The 24,400-nt window shown below is 45.5% G+C and overlaps 1 long non-coding RNA gene across 1 annotated transcript in view; it reads right to left on the bottom strand.

Moving 5' to 3' along the window:
• The window catches only part of LOC138246570 (uncharacterized), a 402,277-nt gene extending 378,473 nt beyond the window's left edge, over window positions 1–23,804 (bottom strand). Inside the window, exon 1 of the long non-coding RNA XR_011194309.1 lies at window positions 23,707–23,804. This is a non-coding gene — a long non-coding RNA (uncharacterized lncRNA). The remainder of the gene's footprint in view (window positions 1–23,706) is intronic.
• Between the last annotated feature and the right edge of the window lie 596 nt (window positions 23,805–24,400).

Raw genomic sequence — 24,400 nt, 5'->3', positions numbered from 1 at the left:
CAGCAGTTGCAAAGTCTTTTCATCAGTCACTGTGTTTACTGTCGGATTCTGCTGGTATGGGCCGTAGGCTCCGACATTTAGAGCTTCCTTCCGTCAGTACCATAAGCCACTGCGGTGCGCTCCTACCTGCTGCAGGCCTGTATCTTAAGTTTCGCAAGAAGCTGAAGACCTGGCTCTTTGAATTACTCGGAGGGGACACTCACCTCTGCACCTGCTCAAGCACCTGAATACCCTCACAGGTCATTAGTGTGCTATACAAATAGAGATAACATACCTACGCCTTCAGGGGATACTGCCCAAAATCCTGACTTTAGTGCAGCCTTTCTCTTTTTCTGCAAAGCTGTTCATGGCTCTCTAGGTCAAAAGGTGAATTTTGAATATGAAGGCTCAGACACTTTGGCTTTGCAATGGCTTCTGCATGGAGGTGCAATAGGAGAGCAGGGGACACTGGGTAGTGGAAGGGTTGATAGGTGAGCAGGGGTCTGTGGATAGTAAGAGGGGCAATAGGAAAGTAGAGGCATGTGGGTATTAGAAGGGGCAATATTAGAGCAGAGGGCGTGTGGGTAGTGGGATAAGGCAGGTCTTACTATAATTAAACCTTATGTAAAATCCTACAATCTGAGGGTGCATAAATACTTAGGGGGGGCATACTGACCTACTTTACACCCATGTACCCAAGCACTGCCCAAACACACCTCTAACATTTGTTCATTATTCTCCTCATTGGATGCTCAGATTCAGCACCGTCCACCTTTTGGCCGTCAGTAAGCATTGGTTTGTTGGGCTGGGAGGGTTTCTCAGTTTTGGCCACTCAGCATTGAAATCATTAACCCCCACCTAAGAGCTTCTGATCAGTTAATGACATTGAGGAACCTCTAGAAGACATCGCTCTCTGCTGTGTGGTGGCCACCTCTCCTCATTTGTTTCTCTGTAGTATTCCTTTGTGTTTAGCACCAGGATGCTTTTCGGTGTTTGCAGACCCCATGACAATTTAAATCAAATAAGGCACACGTGCGTTATCAGTAATGATATATTACTCAATTTATATAGGGAGAGCCAGTAGGCAGTCTCTCTACTGTGGTGTAGCTAAAATTACCTGTTCCCACAACAATTGCTGGCCTACAATGACTGATGGTCATGGCGTGGCTACGGTGGTCACCATTGACATTCAGGGTACCACTTTGATTGTACTCCAGGGCCCAGCATATTTCTGATGAGCAACATCCACAGGATGTAGAGCACATCCCCCTTGATTCATCTCCTGCCCTGTAAAAGATAATGGGTCAGTGAGAATGAGAAAACGAAGAGCAGAATTCCGTGCCACACATGGATACTGTGCCAATGGACACCATGCCAATTACTTTCACCCCAACAACTGCACATGAAAGATTGGTAGTTGGGAATAAAATAAGTCCATCTTCTAAAAATAAGAGTTGGTATTTGGGAACTAAATGTGTGCATTTAAAAAACACTCCAAGCTTAGTTTGGCAATAAAAAAGAGTTTATTTACCACACATGAAAAACTAGGACGAAATCAGAATATTTCCAAACTAAACGTTGATAACGGAATGATATGTCTCATGGGGGTGGGCGGAACTCACAGAGTTTCACTCTGTGGTATTCCGAGGAGTTGCATAAACACTCAGTGAGATTTCACAGAGTTCCGCAATGGGTGGAAAATATGCAACTTGCACTGCAATTTAGTGCCGGTATTACGAGCAGTGCTAAAAACACCCCAAAATCACTATGTACGGCACCATGCGTTACCCAAGAGCGTACGGCTATTCAAGTTGATTTTGCTGCCACTTGGATATAATATCTACTCAAGCAACAGCAAATCTACTCGTGCGGCAGCCCTCTAACAGGGACCACCTGCGACCGTCCACCCATGAAAATCAGTCTAGGGGATGCCAAATCTTGCTCGCCCTCACTAGCTCGCATTTTCAAGAGTCTCGCAGGAGAATAATTCTGCCACGCGGCAATTGGTAGAATTTGACAGGAATTCCATGTTAAAAATTAACGTGGAGTAACCAAAATTCTGGCAATTCTGCGGCCGGAATGAAATATTCCGCCCACCCCTAATGTTTTACTGATTTCTGGTATTATTTCTTTGGGTGCGTAGTGAACTTTCTGCTTCATGTTCAGGCATTTTGAGAGTTATGTTTAATTTCTATTGATGAGATTATCATCAATATATTTCCTGCTGTCTCAGACGTGACCCTGTTAACTCTGTAAAACACCAGGTGTGAGATTAGGAGATTTATGCGACTCTTGACTTTTCCACTGTACTCCATCCATGCACCTTGCTAGCCTTGTTATGAGTAAGAGTCTACCTGCATGTGAAACTGTGGAAAGGTTAAAGAAAAGGAAGTGATGTGAAATTCTTAAAACTTTGGAAAGTGATAGGGGTCTACGTCAAATTACAATAATTATATTTAAACTGAGTGAAGTCTATGCTTTTATTTAGCAGTATTCTTGGCAAATTGTGCTGCAAGATGAACTACCTCACCCTATGATCTTCAAAAGCTTAATAGGGAAGATTCTCTGTCTCCTCCCAAATGTTGCTCAGGATAACTGGGTTCATAAAGTTGGCCGTGAAATGTTTGAATATTTCACAAGTCCCTGTAAAGAACTGTCGGTTAAGGACATTGGTTTATAGTTAATTTCCTTTGAAAACCAAGTGCTAAAATGCATTACCTGGCCTCATTTTTATGAAAATCTTACTGCTGAAGGAGAAGAAATCCCCTGGCTCACCACAGAGGTGGTTCTAGCTCTCTTGCACCATTTAATGAATCGGTAAAGTCTGTGTCACCATTCACTCCCGGTCACCAGTGAAAATGTTCATAAACCACAACTTGTGCTCAGGGGATGAGTGATTACCTAAACTTCCAGTGGTCAGTTGTGGTATGCACGGTCAGCTATTACTCAGTGCACAGTTGCTCTATGGCGCTGCCAATAGCGGCGCCTAACGTTAAGTTGTGGCATGACATGGTCAAGAGAGACACCTAGAGGTCACTTTTGGTATCGCACTATCAGGAGTGAATCCGCAGGCTCAGTTCTGGAATGGGATATACATGAACAACCAGGCTTTATTACAGGGCAGGCTCACTGTGTCTGTGCACTCGAGGTGACCCTCACAATTTTTTTCTCAACATCAGATGCTAGATTCACATGACCAAGCCTTAAGCGCTCAGCTGTGTACGCTCTGAATTAGTACAACAATATAAACAAAAGGGGTCACATGAAATATATTGTAACTAACAGATAGAAGGCGAATGACAAATGCGCATGCTAACGGCTGTCTGGTGACGTTTGATGAAGCTTGTGATAATGTTGGGTATCTGTAAGCTGCTAAAACAATGATAAGGGGTCTACAACTGTGCTGGGGTTACTTAAAAAACACAAGGTTTTAAAGTAACAACGGGTCAGCTACGGTATGGCAACGTCAGCAGTGCCATCTGGTGGTCAGGTATAGTATGGCACAGTCCCTAGTAGCGCACTTGGGGCACTGATCGGTCTTTGGAATGAAGAGCATGTAATGACCGGATGAGTCAATGCGTAATTAATGTAACAATACATTATTTATTTACTACCACGGCAAATTCCGCTTGCACCGTGCCAACAGTCACATTTGACCAATAGCATAGATCAGACCGGAGCCTATTAATAATGTGAACAGTGGTGTTTTTTCGATTGGCGCCTGAACTCAAGGAGCCAGGCTGTGCCGTGAAGCAGCATTCTGTAGGATTGGGAGCTGAGCGAAGGGGGCGTTGGGTGGACGGGGGGGGGGGGGGGGCTTCAAACTTTTGATTATTTAGTTGTCAGATAGTCCCTTTTGGACTTTGGTGGTCAAACAGGCTATTTTAACTTGGACCTGGCTGGACCGGCATTGAGAGGGTGTCACAGACCTGACTGTGGCAGCTACTGGCATCAAGGGGATGGCACAGATCTGTCTGTGGCAGCTACTGACATCAAGGGGGTGGCACAGACCTGACTGTGGCAAGCTACCGGCATTGAGGGGGTGGGACCGACCTGACTGAGGCAGCTACTGTCATTGAGAGGGTGGCACCGACCTGACTGTGGCAGCTATTGGCATTGAGGGGGTGTCTGTGGCAGCTACCGACATCAAGGGGGTGGCACAGATCTCTAAATGGCAGCTACTGGTATTGAAGGAGTGGCAAAGACCTGACTGTGGCAGCTACTGGCATCAAGGGGGTGGCACAGATCTGTCTGTGGCAGCTACCGGCATTGAGGGGGTGGCACAGATCGGTCTATGGCAGCTACTGGCATTGAGGGAGTGGAACAGACATGAGTGTGGCAGCTATTGGCATTGAGAGGGTGGCACAGATCTGGCTGTTGCTGGCATGTGACAGTCCGCCCACCAGAGAAGCCACTTTATAAAATAGGGGAAGATACTGCTTTTTTTCTGTTTCTTGTGACATTTAGGTGCTTTCCAAAACGGTTGGATTATTCATTTCTGAAGCAGGAATTTCCCTCTAATCCCACAGATGGGGCACCTGCTCTGTCTGTGAGGCGCAGAGGTGAGGGGCGAGGAAGAGGAGTCAGAGAAGGGAGGGGGGAGACAGCAAGAGAGAGTGGGTGGGGGCGGGGAGTTAGGCGAGGGGGAGGGAACAGTGGCGTAATGAAGGCCCCTGCGGGGGGGGTGAGGGTCCGTGCTCCAGGGGGGCCCTCAGCACAGTACCCTGTCCTGCAAGCTCCTCCCGAGTGAGCTCGGAAGGGGGCCCCCTCAAGTTTCGTTACGGCACTGGGATGGAAAGACAGCAAGGGGGGGTTGTGGGGGGGTGGGTTACAAAAGGGGGAGGGAAAGAGGGCAAGAAGGGGGAGAATGATCATGGTGGGGAAAGGGAGTCTGCAATAAGGACACAGGTACAATGCTTATGCGGAGCTGTTAGAAATAACATGGGCCCTGCAGCTGCTAGTGTTCTATGGGGAAAGGTTTAGGTATTCTCCACAGTTAACATGGCTACCAGGGGTGCAGCAGCCACCAGCTGCACTGGTTCATGGAGTGAAGACCGAGGCACAGTTCAGCACAGGAGGATGATCGTTGCTGGAGCTGAGGGGGCACCAACAGGACACCCAGAGGCACCAAAACCACAAGGGTCAGTACCTTGAAACTGGCTGATCATTGTCAAAGTGTTTGGGAGGCAAGTGCACTACTAGAACAGGGGGAATCCAGTGACCACACAGAATCAGCAAGAGGGAATGAAAAACCGTGAAACATGGATAGGGTCCACTTATCACATCAGCCTTCAATATCTCAAAGGATGTGACGTAACGGCCAGAGCTGCCGATTTTGGAGCTGGGGAACCAGGTTTGAGTCCCGGCATCGGGTCAACATCCTGTGATTCTGGGCAAATCATTTAATCTCCCCTTGCCTACCAAAAATGAATGTGCCCTTGAGTAATGCAACTGGTGCTCATGTAAAGCGCTCCAATACCTTTGGGCCGAGTTCATGCTATATAAAATTAAAAAAAATAAAAACACACATAAGAGCTAGACAGATAATTTAAACAAAGGCAGGGTGAGTGGTTTGCAACCAGTGGCACAGTACATGAAGGTATGGAGCAAAGGTTACCTCTCGGCCTGAGAACGGTCAGTTTTGTGGTCACCATAAGTAATGAAGAAGATCAGGTAGATGAAGAACAAGAGAAGGCCCTTCCAACTTGCCATCTATGAATATTCCATGCAGATCTCTGCATCTAGCCATGCATGGATAATTCTTTGGTCAGCTACAATCAGCTGGACTGCAAGGTTCTCACTCGTGTGTAGCCCCCCCCTCAAGATGACCTCCACGGAGGCTTTGAGCATCAGGAGATGGCTCCTTTCCTCCAAATAGGCAGGACCACCCTCTTTTCCTCAAAAATAGGTCACAGCAGCATGGTTTCTCCAGAGTTCCCCGATCTTGGCACAGCTTCTAGAAATAACTTTCGAACTGGGTGCACATAGTCTCTTTCGTAAGTCCAGATGAACTACTGGCTGGACGAGGACAACATTAGTCTTCCTGGGCAGCACTGGCAGGAAGCCAAGGCCAACCAAAGCCGATGTTTCTTTCGAGATTGGATTGCTTTTGCCACTCAATCACTCAGGACAGAATACATTTGCACAGGCATTTTCAACAGGCCGGGGGAGACTGTCTACCAACCTTGACTAATACCCATCCCTTTCGGCCAAGATACACATTTTGCTGGCAGACACTCAGCACAACACAGGAAATGGAGAAGTGGAGCTCAGACTCTGCGCCTGTCAGAAATTGGCTGGCAAATGTCTACCAGGCAACCCAGCATCACATATACAAGAAGGGCCCCAAGGAAACGCACGTGCACATTACGGTGGATGGATAAAGGCAGACAGAGACGAACCACCATAACAGGACACCATTCATCCTTCACAGCTCAGGGGTGACCCAAGGTGTGCACCCACTCACAGACGAGTGAGTGTACCTCTCAAACCCAGCTATGGGGTGACAGATGGATTGTGGCATCTGAATCAAACATGTTTAACCTCTATACTTGCAGTGATGAAGTAAATGCAGAGAGTCAAAGCTACCCACAGACAGTGTCTACCTGCACACAGTGGTAGCTCGTCTTTGGGTTGTCTACGTCCAACAGTGAATTTCGTTTCAGGGTCATTGACATGATATTAAAAGTGGGCTCTGTTACCTACCAGCTCCTACCTATCACTAGATGCCTCAAATCCTCTTCAATTGTTGACTTTGGTGGTGCCTGATGAACTTTGCTGAGGCTAAACACAGAAACTCTTGTCAAGTGGACACCATGTTTCACTTCTGCCTTGCAATAGTCGTAAAATATGTACCCTGCCCAGACTGAGGAGGGTGTTGTAAACAAATATCACATTTTGGTTGGCTCCGACTTCATGCCAGGGCACCAGAGCAAACAAAAGGCAAAGGAAGGAATGTTTGCAATAAGTCTAATCACTGGCAATCACTCGGGTGTAGCATTCCAACCCATCAATCCATTGTTCTTTAGGCCGCCATGCCAACTTAACTTAGACCCAGCCATATGAAAATGAGTCATGACTATGCTCCAATCAGAACAGTCCAGCCCGAAATGGCAAGCCAGGTCCTCTCGGAATTGTAACATAAGCAACCTAAGGTTAGTTTTGGCCTTCTTAGGCATGTGCGGCTTGGTTCCATTGGCAGAGTTTGCAAGGGACCCATATCTGGGCATACCCTTAGCCACTGAGGGCATTACATCAAACACACAAAGTACACCAACGTGATAACAGAAATGCTTGCAGTAAGTCTAACCACTGGCAATCGTTTGGGGTAACGTTCCAGCCCACTGTTGTTTTGTTCACCGTGCCACCTCAGATTAGACCCAGGAATATGCAAATCAGTCTTGGTCCTCCTCCAGCAGGAACAACCCAGGCCGAACTCTCAAGCCAGGGCAAACCACTCTTGTGTGCTGGTGTTGCAGACCGTTGTCGTTGTTCATTCTGTCTCTGACAGTATTCTTGACCTATTATTCTCCACTAAAATACACATGGCCACATTAATGTCCACCACAGCCACTGCAATGAGATATTGGCAGCTCAGCATTCAGCTACGTTCCTCCATGCTACGTCTGCTGGTCATGTTAGCTTAACTACTGCAGCTGAGTCCTGGTTGGTCTGTAGCCTGACACATTCCATTCCCTTGAAAAGAATAGTACACATGTTGTCACTCACATTCTCTCCAGCTACTCCCATCATGAGGTTACTTTCCCTCTTTGATCTCAGCTTGGATGACTTTCCAACACCAAAGAGCTCTGCACAGGCTTTTCATCTTGATGTTCAAATTTTTTATTGACCTAACTCCATCACAGCTATGTGGATGTCTCTCCTGATACTTGGCCTCGTGGTCTGATTTCCCCATGGGCCATTACTGCCTCACTTCACCTTATATCACCTCTGACCATTCTCACCGTCACTCATTCCATCTCCTCACCCTAGTCCACTGGCTGATCAACCTCATTGACAATCCTTTTCTGCCATTTTAGCACTGAAATGAAACCCTGTCATGTCAACAAGAGAATGGAATGGCAAAGCCAATACTACCTCACCACTGTACACCGAGCCCTCTGCCAACCACAATAGGATAGGCACCATGTCCCATATTGATGGGTGACAAGTTTTGTTTTTCTCAATTTCTCAAATTTAGAATATTCAGGTGTCTTCTGGCATGTTGTGTTTGTTCATATTGATCTGGTCTAGTCTTCATACATGAAAAAGAATAACCCTTTGAAGCTTTGACTGGTCAGAAGGTCCTCATTTAGAGTTTGGAAAGAATTGAAAGTCCTCTAGCTTCTGAAGGAATCTGTAAATTCGGAACAGGATCCACCAGCTGAACTTCCTCCACCACAGCGATTCAGTGGCTATAATCTAGTCTGTATTTAGAGTTTCCTACAGAAAATGGAGGACTTTCAGTTCCATCCAAACTCCACATGAACAGGGAGGTTCACTGAAGGTGATCACTAGAGGCATTCCCTATTTGAGACGCACACCGTCTTCCACATTCGTGTATGTGCTTTGGCTGGATTAAGCGTAGACGGGGCGCAACTTGGTTATCTAACTGGAATACCCTAGGCCCTCGGTCACTAATGCAGCTCAATAATGAGTAACTGACCTACGATCCAGAGAAAAGACCTCTCTAAGACCCTCTCGTTCCTTCTACCTTTACTGTTCTTGTTCTGGGACTTTTAGAGACGCTCCAATGAGGCTATCTGGGCGTGTATCCTGCAACCATGAACAATGTCCTAGCTATTTTGTGTAGGAGAGCAGCTCTTCATGCTTTCGTTTTTGGGGATATTTTAGTTTACCATTGCCGTACAGAGTGATAAGGCAATCCTAAACTGCGTAAGCTGTTGTATGTGTTAGCAAAACTAAATAACAGAACAGTTATGAAACAAGCAAATTAAAGACCACATAATGTTTTCTGTTAAAATATTTTAAGATAGTAAAATATGATGAAGGGATCAAAGGTTATAGGAAATACAAGTTTCATAAAATAATGAATATAAACAGAAACGGATAAACAAAATAAAGCACACAAAAAGACAGTTTATCATTAATGTTTACCACAGTGCAGCAGGAAATTAAGGTTGCTCCTTGAGTCAGCTACAAGGATGTTCTGAACAGATCAAAAGTGTTGTGGCGTAGCCCGTTACCTTAATATGATGCATATTCCTCCTCTGATAGGGATTTTGGAAAAAAACTTTTAGAAAGTTTCCACGTTACGTCAAGCTTAAGAGTGACCAACACCATGATTGACACTATTGAGTAAATGTTTGATGGACACTGGACAATCACAGGGGGTCTGCACTGTTTTTGATAACCCACCAGGTCAGCTTGGAATTCTTGCAGCAGATCAGGACTTGCCTGACTCTCTTATGGGCCACTGCAGAGACACCCTTACATGTCTTCAGTTTCAGCACACAGTCCTCTTGGCTTTGTTTCCCATGTGGTTAGCACCTATCTCTGAGTTCAGGACATATGCAGCAGTCGACGCACACCTCCTGTGAGCAGCCTCCTTCCGGTATGCAGTTTTCAGAGCAAAGAGGGATACCAATGACCACTAAGGATGAGCAATGGAAGTGGTCCCCCAGGATCAAACCCTGGGTAGAGATTCAGGTTAGGTGAGCACAATCTTCCAGTGACTTATTTTCAAGCAGTACAAGTCTAACCGTGTGCATGGAAGCTTCCTCTTACCCAGTGTGTTGAATGCATGTTCTGAAGCATGAATGTGCCACACAAATTCCCAAGGGGGTGCTGGGCTATCATCAGTGGTTGACCATAAACCTACCTGTAGAACATTCCCAAAAGCCTCCACTCGGTGCTTAATTTGAACCAGCACTAATTTTTGCCACCAGCACTTATTCCCATGTCACATATTGACCAAGCACAAGAGAGGAAGAAACACATGGATCAGAAAGATGGAGAAGAAGAAAGATGGCAACACCGTCACAAAGGGAGAAAGCAGGGACCCGCGAGAGTGAGAAAAAGGGACAGGGAGTATCTGGAAGTGTATTAAAGATTAGCAGCCGTGGGATTTGGCATGATGACGTTTATTTGCAATGGCTGCCAACTTCTGAGCAGAGCTTCGGGCATTAGCATTCCTTCTTTTTACAAACTAAGCACTGCCCCCCCCCCACTCCTGCTTTCACTTCAAAGTGATGTTGGTCCTGCATCCACTGCCACACAGACTCTCCCAAAGTGCTATCAAAGTACGCTGCAAAGCTCAAGATGCCAAGTTAGACTTCTAAAGCTAAGGAACTTTTCTTCCTCTGCCAGCGAAACCCACTACTATCCAGTCTAACCCACGTACATCAAAAGGATTACCAAACTTCCTATCCATAGGGCCATAGAGTACCCTCCTGGGAAGCAGAATCTATGTCTGCTGGACGCACCTTATGAAAAAAAGTGGTACCAGAGCTATGGACATCACAAATGTTCTTGCATTGCACTCAGGCCTGTTCTCTTCACCATTTCCTTTCCAAAGATGAGCAGCAGATATCCTCAGGGGAAGACTGTCAGAGAGCCTGTGGGATGAGACTGGCTCTATGTCAGAGGTTTAAATTAGGAGTGAAAAATGCTTCAGCTAAAATATGTTTACCATAAGACAAACCACTGTATGTTTAATTGTTACACAATAATGTAAGTCTCAAAATTCACAAACTTATATACATTGGGCATCATAAATGATTACATATTTGAACTTCTCGGGCAAGAGTATCTATGGAATATGAAGACGTTACATGAGTCTTCAATAATCAGCGGATAGATACTGGGACAGCAGGACGTGGTTGATGAAGGAAGTGCTGGGGGATGATTAAGCAGTCGTTTTTTCAGTGCAAATTTTTAGTGTTTTCCAAACCTGTCAAAATCAGTAATTGTCAGTGTTTATTTGGCTGCCTAACCATCAAAAAAGACAAAAGTTGTGTTTTTCCGGTGTTTACAAAACATGTTGTTTTGTGTTTGTTGTTTGGGTTTTAAAGCACTTATTTAATTTAAAGGAGATGTAATACAGGGTTTGCAGTGCCTTCCCATTGGCAGTGTGTCTAATGGACCTATGTTAGATTGTTTTAAGAACAGAAAGTCTGTTTTTTGTGCTCTCATTCACATTTCATTATCCTCTTTTACATCTCATTACCTACTCTGTCAGAATTCTTGCTGGTTTTTGGACTATTAATCGATTAAAAAAGTAAGAGTGCTATATTCAAACATTTTAATAAACAAATTCCTGGCTACAGATGGGGTCATTTATCTACTCCTTACTAGGGGTGAGTGGAACTTGGGGAGTTTTACACCGCCGAGCTCTAGAGAGTTACCTAAAATTTCCACAAGAGTCAACGAAGTTGTATGAGTGGTGGAATTCTGGTTTGTGGAACTGCTTGTGCTGATTTTTAGCACCGGGAACTTGTACTGCGCTGTAAAATCAGTGTGAAAGGCACAACAAGGTGCGCCATAGGGCCCTGCTTCTTTCTGGTACTCAAGTAGACTTTCTACGTGAGAATCAGCTCTTGCAACTTGAGCGGCAACTTTCTTATCATGAGCGGTGTCGACTTGTCGTGACTGCCTGCATTGAGACATCTAGTGCTTGTTTTTATTGCTTGAGCTTGCCAACATAACATTGGTGAGCCACATGTGAGCCATGTGACAGTTGGCAGAGTTTTTGCAGAGAAGCGCAGAGTGGACAAAACTCCTCGAATTCTGCGGGCAGCCGGGAGTTTACTGCTTACCCCTACGCCTTACTGAAAATGATGACATTGTAGGGATGGTGAACCCTGCAAGCCGACAGCAAAGTATCATGTGAAACCTGTAACATTTTGAAACTACACCAGATTAATATGTAGCCCTGCATTCTAAGGCACCTGGAACTTGATACTTTAAGCATGGTCGCCACTCTTTTGCAGCACTCTTTGCCTAACTACATAAAGATAGTGCTCCTGTTGTGTTTACATCCATAGATGTCAAGTGTTTCCATGGCGAATGTATCACTTTAAGAGACATCAAATTGTATTCTGGTGCTTGAAATGTTGTTTTTAACATTATTAACCATGGGCTCAGAAAACAGCAGTAAAGTGCAGTTGGGTAAAAAAGCCAGGACCATCTGAATATATCCACGTAACAACAGGACACCTTGCAGCTACAAATTCTATTTATGTGAAAAGTCTAGAGTCATGGTTTTAAAACGATCCCATGTGCATGGTGACAAGGCTCTTTTCATGGGTACCTGTCACTACAAATTGAATTGAATGTTGAAACCCTGGTGTGTTTGGCAGGTGAGTTGCTATCAATACTTACTTGCTAAAAACGGGGGCTGGTGTATCAAAGGGTTTTACCATTCTGTGGCTATGGGCAAATGTGGTACTACATATTGGTCAAGATTCTTATGAGCAAGCCATTTCACCAACGAGAGAAAGAACTAAACACTGTCAAAAGAAAGATCAAATATAATATTAATATTGCAAAATTCTATTCAGTGCATACAATAACTAGATTAGACCTAAAGCATGTTTTTTAATCCCTGCACCATCAATCCAAGTATACACAACGGAGGAAATAAAAGGAAGAAGAAACAATATTTTAGAGACATGCTTAAACAAGAAAATCCAACCAGAATTATCTAAGACCATTCTTTCTTGCTGCTACCTTTATAACAAAATTACATTGTGTTTGCATTCTTAGAAGGAAATAAAAATGACTAATTCTCACTCACTTTCCTTTCTTTAAATGGTATTTTATCTTGTGGTTGTGCAGGTGTTTATCAGTGTTTATATGTGTACACGGATAAGGGTTTTTCCCCTTTTGGTGGAGTTTAATCAGTTGTTACAGGTCTAAACCTAAAGCAGTATAGCTGAGGGGCGATGAAGTCTGCACCATCCTGTTCTTCTTGCATATGTTATGTTATGTTATGTTATGTTATGTTACATTACGGTTTCCTGGTGCTAGAATAACAAACACCTTGCACTCTGCTTGCAGTTTCACTTGTATGCTTGTTTAAAAAGCCAAGTTTTTAAAGGCTGTCTAAATCTGGTGTAGCGGGGGTCACCCTCATTTCTAATGATTCAGAGAATCTGGAGCCGCCGAGCCGGCAGAGATGAAAGCTGGACCGCTGCCATACAGGGAATTAAAAAGGATGCAGCCAGTTTTGAAGAGGGTGCTCTGTGTTACAGGCAGCCAGTGTAGTTTCCTCATCAGGGGGGGCATGTAACATTTTCTAGATGTTTGGTAAATCAGCCTGGCTGCTTGATTTTGTGCCAGCTGCAATCTATGGTTGAGGCCCTCGGGAAGTCCCAGGTACAGAGAGTTTCCATAGCTTTTCCTCGAGATGAACTAATGAGATAATGACCTGGATGAGAGCTTCAGAAGGTAAGAAATCTACCTATCGTTCCGATATTGCACAGCTGAAAAAAAAGACAACATTACACCCCATCAATGAGAACTCGGAGGCTCTTCACAGAGCTCCTAGGCTGGAGGTGGTTGGGTGGCGGGGGGCATTGCTGCTGGACAGAATGTGGAATTCCACAGGCATCTGCCTGAAAGAACAATGCCACTTTACTGTCAAGGTGCGTGTGGTTGGAGTTATCTTGATTCCTAACTAAGAAGTCCCCACACGTGATGGTGTTTCGCCACTTTCCTGTGAAGTTATTCCCTGGTCTACGCATACACAAGGAGGCTGGGATCTGAGAAGGATGTCTTGCAATGCTTTAAATTTTCCTATTTGTCATCATGTTCATTGTCCACCTTAGAAACCTTTTGTGCCCCATTATTACTATTTTTGCAGCTGCTTTTTGCTGCTGGATTTATCAGTGTTAAGATTATGCTAGACTCTTTGCCTACTCGATTTTAGGGTAGTTTTGTTGTCTTGCTTTCCAACACCTATAAAGCTCTTCATCTTCAACCAAGAACTATTCATATTGCCAAGAAAACTTTTCTACCTTAAAGCGCCAAAATGCCTTTGGCATTTGCATGCTCTTAAATTTCTTAATATCAATATTGATGTATACATTAAATGCAGGGCGTCACTGTGGCTACTGGGAAAAGTCACACTTTGTTTAAGGCATTATGAAGGAAACAAGAGCTATCTTCATTGTGTACAGTCCTTGACAACCAATGTTACAGAGCACTTGGGCCAGCAGTATGTTTCAAACTCCCAAGTCACAGCAAAAGTAAACATTCTGAAGTTAAGACACAGGGTAACAGATAAGGTAGATGCATTTTCTCTCACTGCTCCTGTTGTCTACTTTTGTGTCTAAGGGGAGGGGGGAGCTTTTCAGCACAGTTGAATGTGCTGAGATGCTCTTTGTGTGACAGAGGCTTGTGCAGGTACTGCCCATGCTGTCTGATGTCATTACTGAATCTTACACACACAACTTACACAGGAGTTCCCAGAGCTGCACATGTCCTGTACTGATTAAGCCAGTGCCTGCTATCCCATAGGACTTACCTGTGCTGGTCCTTCGACCCGGCAAGGCCCTGTTGAACTTTGCTCCTGTGTGTGAGAGACTCCAACTTCACTCCTTCTCCACCTCTGCCCTCTCTCTTTCTCTCTCTTTGCTGCTTATCTCAATCAGCTTTGTCCAGCCATTGCCACCATTTTCTTGTTTTGCCACTTTCCCTCACTTCTGCTTCATTTCTGCCACTTTCTCTGCCAACACTTACACTCTTTTCTGCTCCTTTGTGCCTCTTTCCCAATCTCCACACACTCTCTTCTCCTCATTTTTACCACTCTCTGTATCTCCTCTCACTTCCTGCTCATTTGTGCCGCTTCTGTATCTCTCCTTTCACTCGTTTTCTGCTCATTTGTGCTGTTTTCTTGCTGTGCCTCTTCTACTTTCTCTCTGTTTTTCTCTCTGTGTCACATTTGTTTTTCTGCTGTGATGTTCACCACTTTAGGATCCTATGAACACTTTGTTCCCTTCCCTCTTCTTGGGTCCTTCTCCAGCTCGTTTCCTGCTGCTGCCCCATGTGCTCCTCAGCTGTGCCCCTCCTCCCACAATCTCCTGCTTTCTGTGCCCCTTTCCAGCCCTGCTCACTGCCCACTGGTCATTTCCTCTCTCAGGGCCTACTTAATGGCAGCCGCAGTGCGGATGTGCAACCAGCGTGCCAAAGGGCCTACAAAGCCAAGCCCGGCTGCACCTTTCCACAACCCATCCAAGCCCGAGGCCAGCAACCCTTGTCCTCCCCCAACCCACATTTACTTCTCCGAGACCCTCCACGTTCTCACCTCGATCAACGATTGCCGTGTTCCTACCATGCTGCACCACACATCCCTGAAAGAGTGCTCTCCTGTGCTTCCTGCAAGTTTGCATGCACACTGCCACAGCCATCACTCTCTACTTGCACAGTGCCAACACCCAACAGCCCACTCTCACACACACACTCAGACTAGCCACCAACCACACAATAGTCCTCACTCTGATGCATGCTCATCAACATGGCTTACTCACCAAACACTCCACGGAGATCTGGGATATACCATACGACCACACTCCAGACTTTGTTTCTCACAGAAACCTGTCTGAAACCTGCCTCATCCCCCAACATCACCGCAGCCATCCCTCCCAGATACAAGATTGTCAGGCAGAACTAACAACGCAAGCCTGGAGGAGGAGGAGTCACCATCATCATCAAGGACGCTTTCAGCTGCACCATATCCACAAGCAAAATGGAACACTTGATGTTTAAACTTTACATAACAACCACCACCCACACCCTGTGCCAGACCCTCATTTACAGACCACCAGGACCACACACCAAATTCACAAAAAACATTGTGGACTTAATCATTCTCATCCTCGACTCTAGCACCTTCATCCACCTGTGAGGTATCAACTTTCACCTGGAAGAGTGCACCGACCCAAACTCAACAGTACTACTAGAAGACCTTGGTAATCTTAGCCTCACCGACACATAAATGGATTCACACACTCCACGGGTCACCTCCTGGACCTGATTTTTACCTCCTTCGACAACATCTCAGTCGACAAGTCAACACCACAATCACCTGAATGGGCCATATCCTTGTCAAGTTTAGAATTTCCACCCTGCAACATCACAGCCAGAACATCGCCAGATCTGCCCGCTAGAACTGGAACAACATCCCAGGTGTTTGGGCTGCTCACTGGCCCAAACACATGACCAGCCTACCAAAATCCATCAGTAACTTCAACATCTGTATTACTGGCTGCACTGACACCCTGCACCTCCCCCCCCAGACACAACAAAGCCACTAGTTTAATACCTCAAACCAGTTGTTACATGGAGGAACTCGGGATGACGAAGCGCCACTGCAAACAACTGGAGCACATATTCCAAGACCGCAGACAAAAATACCTTCACCTTCAAAGCTGTTATGAGATGCTACAACCAACAGATCTAGGACACCAAACACACTACTCTTACAGACCTTCATTGATACTAGCTCCAACAGCTTCAACAAGATGTTCACTATTGTGAAAGATTCCACCTCGTCAGCGTACTCCAATAGCATCACCCTCACAGGACTTGTGCAACAAGCTCTTAGAATTCTTTTGAACCAAGATCAACTCCATATACAGCAATTTTGAACCTCAAATTGATTCAACAGATCTTGCAACAGGACTCCCTGCCTTGAACATGACCACATGGCCCGTCATGACCTCGGATTAAATTGTTGCTACCATACTGTCCATCCACACCAGGGCCTCATCTGACTCATGCCCCCACCACACCTACACCAAGGACTTCACCCCATCAGGAAAGTTCTGACACACATCCTGAACACCCCCTTTTCATCTGCTACCTTTCAGGGCAACTGGAAACATGCCACAGTGCTTCCCCTGCTCAAGAAGCCCTAATGAAACCCATCATTGCTCTCCAACTATAGACTGATCTCCTTGCTACCGTACCCAGCCAAAGTCTTAGAGAAACCCATCAACAGATGCCTTACCAACCATCTGAGAAAACACAAATTCCTCAACGCCACATAGTCTGACTTCAGACCCAACCACAGCACAGAAACAGCCTTCATCATTGCCACAGACAACATCCGCATGATCCTGGACAGAGGAGAAATGGCAGCCCTCATCCTTCTGGACTTCTCTGTAGCATTTCACACAGTCTCTACACCTGGTCCCATATGGAGGGAGATGGACAAGATAAGAATCCAAGAACCCACCCTCCAATTAATTTACTCCTTCCTGACTGGCAGGGCATAGGCAGTCAGCCAGGTCTCCCACTCTTCAGTCGCCTACAACCTCATCTGTTGTAGGAAACTCACTCAGCCTGACCCTCTTCGATGCATAAATAATCTCTCTGGCTAGTGTTATCCACACCCACAACATCAAAGTTCTTTCCTGCACTGAAGACACACAACTCCTACTCTCCCTCTAGGGCAAGACTCCCAACACCCAGAACAAGTTCATCGCCTGCAAGATAGAAGTCACAGATTAGATGAATACCAACTGTCTCAAATTTAAGATTACGAAGACAAAAGTCATAAACTTTGGGAATAACACATCACCATAGGACTCCACCTGGTGGCCAGTTAAACTAGTAACCACACTGTTAGACCTGTCAGCTTTTGGTGTGGTTTCTCCTGTCTTTTTGGCTTCTGTCCTCCTGTTTTTGATCCTGTGCTGAATTTCGTTTTTACTGGCTTCAGGACTCAGGGCACTTTACCACTGCTGACCGGTGCTAAAGTGCAAGTGCTCCGTGTTTAAATAGGATTGGTTGGTTTATCCATGACTGGCATATTTTATTTACTAGTAATTCCCTAAGGCCCAGGGCCCGTAAATCAAATGCTACTATCAGTGGACCTGCACAATGATTGTGCACCTACATGATTATCCTTGTAAGCATGTCTCAGACCTGCCACTGCAGTGTCTGTGTTTGCAGTTTTAAACTGCCATTTCAACCTGGCAAGAGCACCCAATTGCCTGGCCCAAATCTTCCCTTTTACTACATGTAAGTCACCCCTAACGTAGGCCCAAGACAGCCCCATGGACAGGGTATTTAAATGGTAGGAAATATACTGGTGTGTATTACATGTCCTGATAGTAAAATACTGCTAAAATTGTTTTTCACTATTGCAAGGGTAACATGGGGATTGCCTTAAAATATCTTTAACGTGTAATTTCCCATTGGGAGCAGATAGGGATATGGACCTTGGGGTCTCTGAACTCAAAATTTAAACATACAACTTTTGGTGAAGTTGGTTTTTAAATTGTAAGTTTAAAAATGCCACCTTTAGAAACTGGGCATTTTCTTGCTTAACCATTCTGTGCCTCTGCCTCTCTGTGGAGTACAATCTGGGTCAGGTCGACAGTTGGGCTGTTTGTGAATTCACTCTAGACAGTCACATAAAGAGAGCTGATGGGTCTTTCTGATGTAGAGTGGTGGGAGGAGCTGACATTTGCACCTGAATGGGGCTGTGCCTGTCCTTACACAAAACAGTCTCTAACCCCATGGAGTATGTCTGGGGCTAGGGCACGAAAGACAGTGTCTTGTGCACTACAAAGACTTTTTCTTTGAAGTTTGCCTACTTCAAAGCCAGAAATGGGTATAAGTACCGGACCTCTGACCCTAAAAAGTTAGAACACTTCTGGATTGAGGACATTCTGCCAGGAAGAAGAGCTGGATGTCGTAGGATTGACTGCCACTCTGCCTGTTGCTTTGTTGTGCTGGCCTGCTGCTTGCTACTTCTGTTTGGGAAGTGAAAGGATTGGACTTTGCTTTCTACATCCTACTTTCCAAAGTTCTCCAAGGGCTTGAACTGAGCTTGGTTCCTGTTAAGAAATCTAAGGGAAATCAAAGACTTCATCTGCCAGTGCCTGGGCTCTTCTGCTGAGAGTCTTACGTTGCCAAGTGGTGCCAACTCCAGTCCCTGGGCACTTGGAAGTGTAAGCTGGTGACCAAAATCTACACAGCAATGCACCGCAGCAGAAAAATCGATGTAGCACATGTCCCATGGCTAAAGAATCAACATAGTTCCTGTCTCGTAGCTGCAGAACTGAAGCATTGCCTGTTTTCCTACGGCTCCATCAACACATCGCATCTGGATTTTCCACACATTGTCCCCTGGGTGTCAATTTTTCATCGACCCTACACTGCGGTAAGGAACTGAGGCTGCATGTCCAGAAATCAACAAATCGCCTTTCTCGAGAGGAAAGAATAAATGCGTCACCTCCCCTGCCAGTAAGGAACCGACTCATTGCCTCTCCTGCAAGGAAAGAAGTGACGCATCACCTCCTCTGCGCAATAAGGAACAGACGCATCATCTTTGCTTTTGATGCATCCCAGGTAGTTTGTGCTTAAAAGATGCAATCATTAGTTCCTATTGATTAAGACTCACTTCAACTTTTTACAAAGTGATATCTTTACTTGTGTATGTTGGATTTTTGTTGTTTTGGTCTTGTTTTACACAGATAAATATTGGCCATTTTTGTAAACTGGTGTGTAGTACGTTTGTCATGTTTTCACTGTGTTACTGTAGGTGTGTGTGTGTGTGTGTGTGTGTATACAAATACTTTACACTTTGCCTCTGAGATAAGCCTGACTGCTCGTGCCCTTACCTTGACTAGAGTGAGGGTCCCTACTTGCACAGGGTGCAAACCACTGCCAACTTGATACCTCATTTCTAACACACATCTACCCGCGGCACCCACACCAAGAACCTGGGGATAACCATCAACAGCAGACATGACCACCCAAGTCAACACTGTTAAAGCTTCCTGCTTTCCCACCCGGAAGATGAGGTGAATATACAAATGATTTCCGAACAGCACCCACAAAACGGCCACCCATGCCCTCATCACAAGCAAGTTGGACTATGGAAATATCCTCTATGCAGAGATCATCAAAGAACTCACCAGACCACTGCAAAACATCCAGAGCTCAGAGGCCAGAATCACTCTAAACCTTCCAAATACACACCATATCACACCACAAAGAGCTCCATTGTCTACTTATACATAAGCGTGCACAATTCAAACTCTTCACTCACACCGTCAAAGAACTACACAACACTGGCCCAGTCTAACTCACTAGCCGCATCTCCTTTTACAAACCAGTCAGGCCCCTTTGCTCGGTCGGACTCCTACTTGTGCATACACCTTGCTTACACAGAGCCAGATCCCAGAGTCGGCCCTTCTGCTACATTACTCTTAGTGCATTGAGCGACCTACTGCTACATATCATAATCTCCTCCTTGCTCTTTGAGTTGCACAAGATGCTGCAGACTTGGCTCTTTGATTAGCTCCGCCTTGCCCTTGGCAACGTCATACGCACACCTGCTCAGCAACAAGACACCCTGCAGGGTGATAGTGCAGTTTACAAATATACATACCATTACAGAACATGTTGTGTACGGGAGAGCGGCGGTTCCCTACTCACTGCCCATGCTGTGCTACTGTGTGTGAGAGAAGCTCGTGACCACTGCTACACATGCTGCATGTGCCAAAAGCAGCAATGTGTGAGAGGAAAACTGGAACTGGTGCATTTGTGCTGTAGCTACACTATGTAGAAGAGAGTATTACACTGCTGCCAGGTGCTGCACCTAGCGGGCCAGATGTGTCTTTGTTCCCAGAAAGAGGGAGAGTCTAGACCTGCTGGTCACCACGTGGGAGCGCTTGAACTGACGGTGTCTGTGCTGTACCCATCATATGTCAGTTAAGCTTGCACAATTACTGTCCATTCTCTTCCTGTTTTTGTGTGGTGAATGTCTGCACTGTTTATGTCTATCTTGTACCTGTTAGTGGCATGAGGGAAGCTGGCCCTGCTTCCTGCTGTTGGTTCTGTACCTGCTGTGTGTGAGTGAAGCTTACCCTGCTGATGGCTGCCCTCCACCAGTCTGTGGTTCAGGAAACGTGCACAGCTGCTGAACATACTGTCTCGCTTGTGTGTATGGAGGCAGCACTGGTGCCACATATGCTGCACTATCTCTCTATGTGTGGGCAGGTTTTGCATCTGCTGACGCCAAGCTCTCAAACTGTTATTGATGGGAGAGAAACTTGTATCCTGGCGTTCACCTAGCACTGCTTATATTTTGTTTCTAATGCAAATTGTATACACCTTCCAAAGTTCATGCCTGGTGCTGTTTTAGGTCTTGCTTAAAGTAGTGCATGCAGATGAGCGAAAAAGCAATATACTGAGGGGCTCCTGTGAGACATATTATTAGCTTACATTAGGCCCATTGCTTACTGTTGGTTGGCTTTGTTTTCACTCTCATTTGCTTTCTTACTATTTGTTAGCGTGGGTGGGCCTTCCTTCCAGTTTGTCCCTCTGCTGGAGCACGGACACTTTACTTATGTCCTTCCACTGCTCCTATTTCAGGTGCTACTTTTCTCTTTTTGTTTAAGCACTCGATGAGAGTTTGCATTTTTTCCAGCAGCCTCTCCCTTGTACTTCTTCCCTCTGCCACACTCGCTCGTGTTAATCTTTTGCTGCATGTGTGCATCTCTCCCACCTTTCCCCTTGATGCCCTTGCACGCTTACCTCCTGTATTGCTTTCTCGCCTGTGTGCTTCTCTCCTGAAGCTCTTTATTGCTCTCTCACATTTGTTGCCTCTCTCTCACCCGCACTCTCTGTTTTCCACCCACTACCTGTGTCCCCAGTATTCCTTCTCCCTGCCAACGCCCTTCTGTTGCTTCACCCCACCGCCCTCCTGTTTCTTCACCCCGACCACCATCTGCTTGGTTCGCCAGCCCTCTTTGATTCCATTCCATCTTGCTCCCCACCCTTGCCACTGTGCTGGGTATTTTCTTTTTCTTTACTGATCTAACCTCAGATTGGCAAACAAAAAGAATCAAGCATTTTCAATGCAACGGGTCTCACATTTATTCGAGTTAGAGCTATTAGCGTTGTAAACTCCTAGCCGGAGTTTTCTTGCCACACAAATGAAAAGAAAAAAAAACACAGCGCGATCGCGCTATGTAAAATGCAACGCGATTGTGCTGACACTGAAAATGGAAAAACAGAGCGCGGTTGCACTATGTAAACCCCAGCGTGATCGCGCGGAAATAAACAGATAAAGAAGTCTGGAAACCATGCTGAAAACATGGAGCCTTGTATGTTTTTAGTAGTTTACCGGTGCTGTGTAGGTGGGCTAAACACCAGAAAAGGCATGAGGTATGCATGCCTTTCACAAATGAAAGCAAGCGGATTTTAAAAGGCAAGCGCAGGAACCAATGAAAGTGACTGACGTGACATGGGTGTGGTTGGAAGCCCAAAGAGAGACAACTACAGGGGACGGAGCGCTGTGTTCGCCCCTAAAAAAAGGGCTCCTGTCATTTTGTCAGTGCACCCATGCTTGGTGTGTGTGTCTCCAAAATGACGCAGCTGTCAGTTTTTTTTTTTTTTTAAAGCCATGCTACACAGCATCAGCCATGCTTGGCTAGCACCACTGGAAAAACCAATAGATCCCAAAGGTGAGACATCGTGGCTTTGCCTGTGCTTGTTTCCCATCGTAGCTGTACTGCTGCTTCATGGACTGGACAGAGTCCCTTTGTATGAAGACAGCTTCCAATCCTACCTTCTTTGCTGAACTTATTGGGGATCTGAGAGAAGCTTGCACTGCTGCTGGTCTCCCTGACCAGACATTACCGGTTATGTGTCAGAGTGAAGCTTGCTTTCTTTACCGGATCTCTGTGCTGCTACGAATGTTGGGTCTGGCAAGTGTGCCAGCATGCTCACAGGACCTTAGTGCAACATTTCTGGCTGTGAAGGAAGCCTCTTGTGTTATAGACAAGTTGGGGTTACTCTGAGTGAGAGAAGCTTGCACTGCTGATGCTCTCCCTGACCAGACATTACCGGTTATGTGTCAGAGTGAAGCTTGCTTTCTTTACCGGATCTCTGTGCTGCTACGAATGTTGGGTCTGGCAAGTGTGCCAGCATGCTCACAGGACCTTAGTGCAACATTTCTGGCTGTGAAGGAAGCCTCTTGTGTTATAGACAAGTTGGGGTTACTCTGAGTGAGAGAAGCTTGCACTGCTGATGCTCTCCCTGACCAGACATTACCGGTTATGTGTCAGAGTGAAGCTTGCTTTCTTTACCAGATCTCTGTGCTGCTACGAATGTTGGGTCTGGCAAGTGTGCCAGCATGCTCCCAGGACCTTAGTGCAACATTTCTGGCTGTGAAGGAAGCCTCTTGTGTTATACACAAGCTGCGGTTACACTGTGTGAGAGAAGCTTGCACTGCCGCTGCTCTTCGTACCGCACCGGTGCTTGCGTCAGAGAACCGGACACCTCCCTCGTTCACTTTCCTATACAAAAATTACGTTAATATCATTTTTTTTTTAATCTAAATTTAATTATGTTATTCAAATTTAGGTAGCAGAATCATAAACGGTCTCTCGACAGTAAACATCTTATCGGGAGCAGGGAGTTTTTATATCCCTCTGCTTTCGGGTAGTTGAACTTTTGCTCACTTTGAAGGCAGGAATAAACCCAGAACGCAAAGAAAAATAATCAGGACTACATGACCTTCTCAGATCCGACGTAGGCACAGCTGTTCAGCCCCGGGTTTAAACCAGCAGCACCTTCCATGCTGAGTTTTGATTGCATGGTAAAAGTCAAACTACAAGTCCCACAATGCAACACGGCTAAACCAGGTTAAGTCAGACGTGACACAGAGCCCCTTATCATCTACGTATAAAACAGTTTATGGTTCCTTCTGAATCAGCGGATTAAGCATGCACAGTGTCCTACCTTCAGACTGGGGAGGGGGGCTTCGGTATAACTGCCCCTCTCTGGTCTTCAGTTCTGCTGCTCAGGAAACAAGGTTCATAGCAGTAAGTATCTGTGTTTTCAAGCTCAGCCTGGAAGAGAAGACGTAAAAAAAACATGTCGAAAGCGAGAAAAAAATGGTTAAAAAATGGGCAGTCGTAGAGGGAGTGTTCTCCGCTGCTGTTTTTTCAAAGTTTTAATTTAGCAAGCTGGCGCGCCTGGGGTCAGACAAGGACATCTAATTTTCAGTTTCACGTGCCCGCCCAATCGTATAGACAGGCGTGCTCTGGGTTGGCTGGTATTCCTTATACCGCTTGCTCATTTTTTAAAAAATATCTGTCATTGCTTCCGTCTTCTCTTGTTTTTTCATTCTATTCAGTCCTACATTCTTTAACTCCTCCTTTCGCTTCTTTTTGTGTGATTCTTCTTTGCATCGTCCTCTTGCCTTTCTTCTATTTATTCTTTTTTCTTTTGATTCTCTCAGGTCTTTTCCTTGTTTCGCTTTGTCGTGTTTCTTTCGTTGTTACAGCTTTGTCTTCTTTTAATTCTTTCCTTCTTTATTTCATACTTTATATTTTATTCTTTTTACCATTGTTTCTTTCTTTTCTTCCTTCGTTGTTGTCTCTGTTCATTTTTTTTTACTTCTCTCTTTCTTGTCAGAACAACGATTGTTTTA

This window comes from Pleurodeles waltl, chromosome 7 (assembly GCF_031143425.1).
Source record: "Pleurodeles waltl isolate 20211129_DDA chromosome 7, aPleWal1.hap1.20221129, whole genome shotgun sequence".
In the NCBI taxonomy this organism is placed as follows: Eukaryota; Metazoa; Chordata; class Amphibia; order Caudata; family Salamandridae; genus Pleurodeles; species Pleurodeles waltl.
The sequence above is the reverse complement of the archived record's forward strand: the minus strand, read 5'-3'. Positions and strand labels throughout refer to the sequence as shown.